The sequence below is a fragment of the Staurois parvus genome, unplaced genomic scaffold (genome assembly GCF_062004578.1).
Source record: "Staurois parvus isolate SC_StPar_1 unplaced genomic scaffold, SC_StPar_1.0 ptg000131l, whole genome shotgun sequence".
In the NCBI taxonomy this organism is placed as follows: domain Eukaryota; kingdom Metazoa; phylum Chordata; class Amphibia; order Anura; family Ranidae; genus Staurois; species Staurois parvus.
The window spans coordinates 6,402,595-6,409,262 of NW_028317927.1; positions in this window are offsets into that span (position 1 = coordinate 6,402,595).

A 6,668-nucleotide genomic window follows, 5' to 3' on the forward strand; every position below is an offset into this window, starting at 1 on the left:
TTTAGGTTAGCCAATATAAATATCTTACTGTTGCACAGATGAGCCTCTCTTGATGTAGATAAATTGAAGATAAATAAGTCAGCTGGAAGGATCAATGTTCATATCTAACAGTATGCAAGTGTTCATATAAGCAGACCGTATCCAGCATACAAATAGATCCAAGTACAGCACACTGAAAAGATGTAAATCAGTATTGAACAAGTTGTAATGTAGAGCACCTCATGCAGAAAGTGTGTCTTTCGCAAGTAGCATACAAACATCAAAGGTCAAGGAACCATTCAGAGCATGCTGCCAGTTGGAATGGTATCATAAGCAGTTGTAATATCCATCAAGTGAATCATCTTCCAACGGCACAAAAGAACCATCACAGTGTGGTTACACCACTTGGAATATGATGTAGTTAAAGAGAGGATTGTTAACTGCAGTGAATATACAACACTGGAAGTCAGCTGAAGTTGGAGACATGCGCCTTGTGACATGCGCCTGCTGGACAGGGAATGCTCCGATTGTTGGTGATTGGCTCGTACAGGTGACAGCCTCCTCCTGGTGGGCTCACACACGAGTGCATGTGGGCAGGGCCAGTTGATTGGTACCCAAGATGTGGTAAATGCACACAGAGACCAAGGGAAGTGGCACCATGATTATTTGGTTAATAAAAGGTAACAAATAACACACAGAAGACAGTGGCAAAGTGTCTACTTAACAGTTCCAAACAATATGACAACAAAGCCTTAATACTGCAGACAACTCGGGTACAACTGTTCTCACCAACATTGGTAGCACTTAAACACAGTCCCAGCACTTGACACTGTAATATTGCTTATATAACTGGAGCAGCATCTAGTGAAGGGGGGTGTCCAACAGGCAGGACAGTGGTGTAGCTGCACATAGTAGACTAATAAGAACATCCTTGTCCCAGGTCTCTAGAGTCTTCAGGTAGCAGATCCAGCAGTGGTATCCCTGTTCTATTTCTCCTTAACAGAAACCTCTCCCCAGCATTATATCCACTGTCTCCAACCAGCGGGGATCCTGCCGCTGCTCTGACCACTTCGCAAATGTGCACCAACTGCAGTGGGACAGCCTTTTTTATCGGCATTGCTCTCACTGAAGAGACACCTATGGAGACTTCAGAGGAACAAAGCTCCTCACAGCCTCTATTCCTTCTACAGAGGGAAGGATCAACTGCAACTGCCTATACGTGGATCCAAGTCCAAACCCCATCAAGCTCATCACTACAGCAGAGGCAGAATAACCTCATGGTGTCTCATGGCTCTCTGACTTCCACTCTCTTTTCTGAGCTGCATGATTATTTCTGTGAATCAGTAACCCCATGGAATCAGCTACAGCCTGCATTTTGTATCTATCTATCTATCTATCTATCTATCTATCTATCTATCTATCTATCTATCCTGCACACATGCTTTTATGTATCTAACTTTGACTTATAGCATCAGCAGTGAACCCTGTATATTGTGATTGGAACAACATTCCATATGTTACATCTGCCTAATCTTTGCAACATTCAGCCAACAACTTGCATGATTTTTTTGGTTGGTTGTCTAGTGTTGGGTTATCACACACTGCCACATACAAGTGGTTGTCTTTCAGTGATGATTTGCAAAGATTTTTTTATGTTGATTATGAACCCCCAATCTAACCTACTCAGTGCTAGGGATGAGGTAAGGTGGTTTGGACACAAACCCAAACCCGCTTGAGCTATCCCGCCTGGAGGCTGACAACTAATCATAGCCAGTGGAGAATTTCCCCACCCCGCAGTCACACGTATACAAAGGGCATGTATACAGTATCTGTGGCTGGGGCCAGGAATGCCTTTACCAGCTATGATTGGCTGTTGGCATTGACAGCTTCCTGAAGGATAGCTCAGGTGGGTTTGGACTCCTGTCCTAACATGCCTGAGCTCATCCCTATTCAGAACTGAGTCCACACACATAGACCTTTTGTTTCAGTGATACTTCAATACATTTGTACATATTGGAGGTTCCTGGTCATTTATAAATTAGCCTTTGGACACATCTGAATATTGTCAGGCTGAATATTATATTCATATTTTGAGCTCTTTGTACAATTAAAAAATGGTAAATGTATTTATTAAATACATTTTTATTTATTTGATAGCAACACCACTGTGTCCCTGGATTTCCTTCTAAGTATGCTGTTTGCTGCTTACAAAATTGTTTACTATACTTTTCAACACTAACAATGATTTACCTTAGCAGAGCATCCTTGCCTTGTGCACTACATTTATAGTGAAAGGGAAGCTGTAGAATAATCGCATAAAAACCTTCCTAAAGCATCTGAAATACAATTTAAGCAAAAAGAAAAAAAAACTTCCAGCAAAAAGATGTGAGAGTGAGAGTGTGTGTGAAACAGCACAAGACATGTACTTAATAAAACATTAGAGATGAAAGTGAGATTTCTGCTTTGCAGAAAAGCAAACTGAAAGAGAATGAGGTTAAACTGTACCAGAAGGCTTTTTATGAAGAATGTCAGACTGAACTTGATGTGATAAAAAAATAATACAATGATTCAGGAGAGCTGGAAAACGACAGAGTTATCACATTATTAGGATAACTGAGGAAGTAATGGTGACAAATAATGCTGAATTATTAGACTACAAGATTAGAGATGAGCGAATCGAAGTATCCGAAGTGGAATTCGAGTCGAATATCGGAAAAATTTCGATTCGTGCCGAATCCGAAAAACAGCCTAATTCGGACGCGCGAATCGAAATTTTTCCGAAAATGGCGGCTGACATGTGCGGCGACGGAGCGGGGATGTCGGGGAAGGCGCGCAGACAAGGCGCGCTGCCCCATAATGCATTCCTCAACGACATGTGATCGCATCAGCCAATCAGCAGCCAGCCAGCCAGCACTGTGTAATGGTCGAGGTATATATAGCGGCCATTTTGGAAATCTTCATTTGCCTGCAGTCATTGAACAGAGGCAGACCGCTCTGTACTAGGGACAGGGACAGAGTTAGGGCCACAGAAACGAGAATTGGGGACAGAGAGAAGTTACTTAGGGACAGAGAACCATTACTCAGGGACACAGACTTGTTAATGAGGGCCACAGAATCGTTATTTAGGGACAAAGAAACGCTAGTTAGGGCCACAGAATTCATACTCAGGGACAGACAGAATTGTTACTCAGTGCCAGAGAATTGTTACTTAGGGCCACAGAAACGTTATTAGGGCCACAGAATTTTTACTCAGGGACAGACAGAATTGTTACTGAGTGCCAGAGAATTGTTACTCAGGGACAGACAGAATTGTTACTGAGTGCCAGAGAATTCTTACTCAGGGCCACAGAATTCATTCTCAGGGACAGACAGAATTGTTACTCAGGGACAGACAGAATTGTTACTGAGTGCCAGAGAATTGTTACTCAGGGACAGACAGAATTGTTACTGAGTGCCAGAGAATTGTTACTCAGGGACAGACAGAATTGTTACTGAGTGCCAGAGAATTGTTACTCAGGGACAGACAGAATTGTTACTGAGTGCCAGAGAATTGTTACTCAGGGACAGACAGAATTGTTACTGAGTGCCAGAGAATTGTTACTCAGGGACAGACAGAATTGTTACTGAGTGCCAGAGAATTGTTACTCAGGGACAGACAGAATTGTTACTGAGTGCCAGAGAATTGTTACTCAGGGACAGACAGAATTGTTACTGAGTGCCAGAGAATTGTTACTCAGGGACAGACAGAATTGTTACTGAGTGCCAGAGAATTGTTACTCAGGGACAGACAGAATTGTTACTGAGTGCCAGAGAATTGTTACTCAGGGACAGACAGAATTGTTACTGAGTGCCAGAGAATTGTTACTCAGGGACAGACAGAATTGTTACTGAGTGCCAGAGAATTGTTACTCAGGGACAGACAGAATTGTTACTGAGTGCCAGAGAATTGTTACTCGCACAGACACAAAATTGTTACTTGCACAGACACAGAATTGTTACTCGCACAGACACAGAATTGTTACTCAGGGCCACAGAATTCATACTCAGGGACAGACAGAATTGTTACTGAGCGCCAGAGAATTGTTACTCAGGGACAGACAGAATTGTTACTGAGTGCCAGAGAATTGTTACTCAGGGACAGACAGAATTGTTACTGAGTGCCAGAGAATTGTTACTCAGGGACAGACAGAATTGTTACTGAGTGCCAGAGAATTGTTACTCAGGGACAGACAGAATTGTTACTGAGTGCCAGAGAATTCTTACTCGCACAGACACAAAATTGTTACTTGCACAGACACAGAATTGTTACTCGCACAGACACAGAATTGTTACTCAGGGCCACAGAATTCATACTCAGGGACAGACAGAATTGTTACTGAGTGCCAGAGAATTGTTACTCAGGGACAGACAGAATTGTTACTGAGTGCCAGAGAATTGTTACTCAGGGACAGACAGAATTGTTACTGAGTGCCAGAGAATTGTTACTCGCACAGACACAAAATTGTTACTTGCACAGACACAGAATTGTTACTCGCACAGACACAGAATTGTTACTCAGGGCCACAGAATTCATACTCAGGGACAGACAGAATTGTTACTGAGTGCCAGAGAATTGTTACTCAGGGACAGACAGAATTGTTACTGAGTGCCAGAGAATTGTTACTCAGGGACAGACAGAATTGTTACTGAGTGCCAGAGAATTGTTACTCGCACAGACACAAAATTGTTACTTGCACAGACACAGAATTGTTACTCGCACAGACACAGAATTGTTACTCAGGGCCACAGAATTCATACTCAGGGACAGACAGAATTGTTACTGAGTGCCAGAGAATTGTTACTCAGGGACAGACAGAATTGTTACTGAGTGCCAGAGAATTGTTACTCAGGGACAGACAGAATTGTTACTGAGTGCCAGAGAATTGTTACTCGCACAGACACAAAATTGTTACTTGCACAGACACAGAATTGTTACTCGCACAGACACAGAATTGTTACTCAGGGCCACAGAATTCATACTCAGGGATAGACAGAATTGTTACTGAGTGCCAGAGAATTGTTACTCAGGGACAGACAGAATTGTTACTGAGTGCCAGAGAATTGTTACTCAGGGACAGACAGAATTGTTACTGAGTGCCAGAGAATTGTTACTCAGGGACAGACAGAATTGTTACTGAGTGCCAGAGAATTGTTACTCAGGGACAGACAGAATTGTTACTGAGTGCCAGAGAATTGTTACTCGCACAGACACAAAATTGTTACTTGCACAGACACAGAATTGTTACTCGCACAGACACAGAATTGTTACTCAGGGCCACAGAATTCATACTCAGGGATAGACAGAATTGTTACTGAGTGCCAGAGAATTGTTACTCAGGGACAGACAGAATTGTTACTGAGTGCCAGAGAATTGTTACTCAGGGACAGACAGAATTGTTACTGAGTGCCAGAGAATTGTTACTCAGGGACAGACAGAATTGTTACTGAGTGCCAGAGAATTGTTACTCAGGGACAGACAGAATTGTTACTGAGTGCCAGAGAATTGTTACTCAGGGACAGACAGAATTGTTACTGAGTGCCAGAGAATTGTTACTCGCACAGACACAAAATTGTTACTTGCACAGACACAGAATTGTTACTCGCACAGACACAGAATTGTTACTCAGGGCCACAGAATTCATACTCAGGGACAGACAGAATTGTTACTGAGTGCCAGAGAATTGTTACTCAGGGACAGACAGAATTGTTACTGAGTGCCAGAGAATTGTTACTCAGGGACAGACAGAATTGTTACTGAGTGCCAGAGAATTGTTACTCGCACAGACACAAAATTGTTACTTGCACAGACACAGAATTGTTACTCGCACAGACACAGAATTGTTACTCAGGGCCACAGAATTCATACTCAGGGACAGACAGAATTGTTACTGAGTGCCAGAGAATTGTTACTCAGGGACAGACAGAATTGTTACTGAGTGCCAGAGAATTGTTACTCAGGGACAGACAGAATTGTTACTGAGTGCCAGAGAATTGTTACTCAGGGACACCTAATCGTTGAATTAAATAGTATGTCAGACAACATGCAGAGGAGTGGCAGAGGAGGCAATGTTTTAGGAGCGAGCAGACGTGGCAGCAGAGGAAGGGGTCGAGGCAGCAGTATTCGCAGCCAGAGGCCAGTGCTCCCGGTGTCATCCAGCGGTCGTGTCTCCACCGACAACCCTGCCGTCATTGATTGGTTGGCTCGGTCGTCTTCCTCTTCCCAGGTCACCTCTGACACCTACAGCCAACGGTCGGTGGGTACGTCAGACACAACCGTTAGTTGGCATGGCCCGGGACCAAGCCCACTGAAATCACGTGTCCTCTACCTGCCCCTGTCCTTTGCTGTTCCCTCACCAAGCGAAGTATCGCATGCTGTGGGCTCAGCCCCACTGTACAGTGAGGAAGAGCTAACAGAGGGCGGTCAGGAACGGGGGGAGACATCGGCCTTTTCAGCAGCCAAGCGAACAAGTACTGGCGAGGAGAGTGGCTCGGTAGCCGGTCTAGAGACAGGTCTGTCTCCTGACCCAGACGCAGCCGAGGGGGCTAGTAGTGAGGCGGAGACCCTACTTGATGATGAGGAGGTTGATCGCACTTGGCAGCCTCGTCGTCATCAGGCAATTTCTTCCGCATCATCAGGAGAAGAGGGTGGC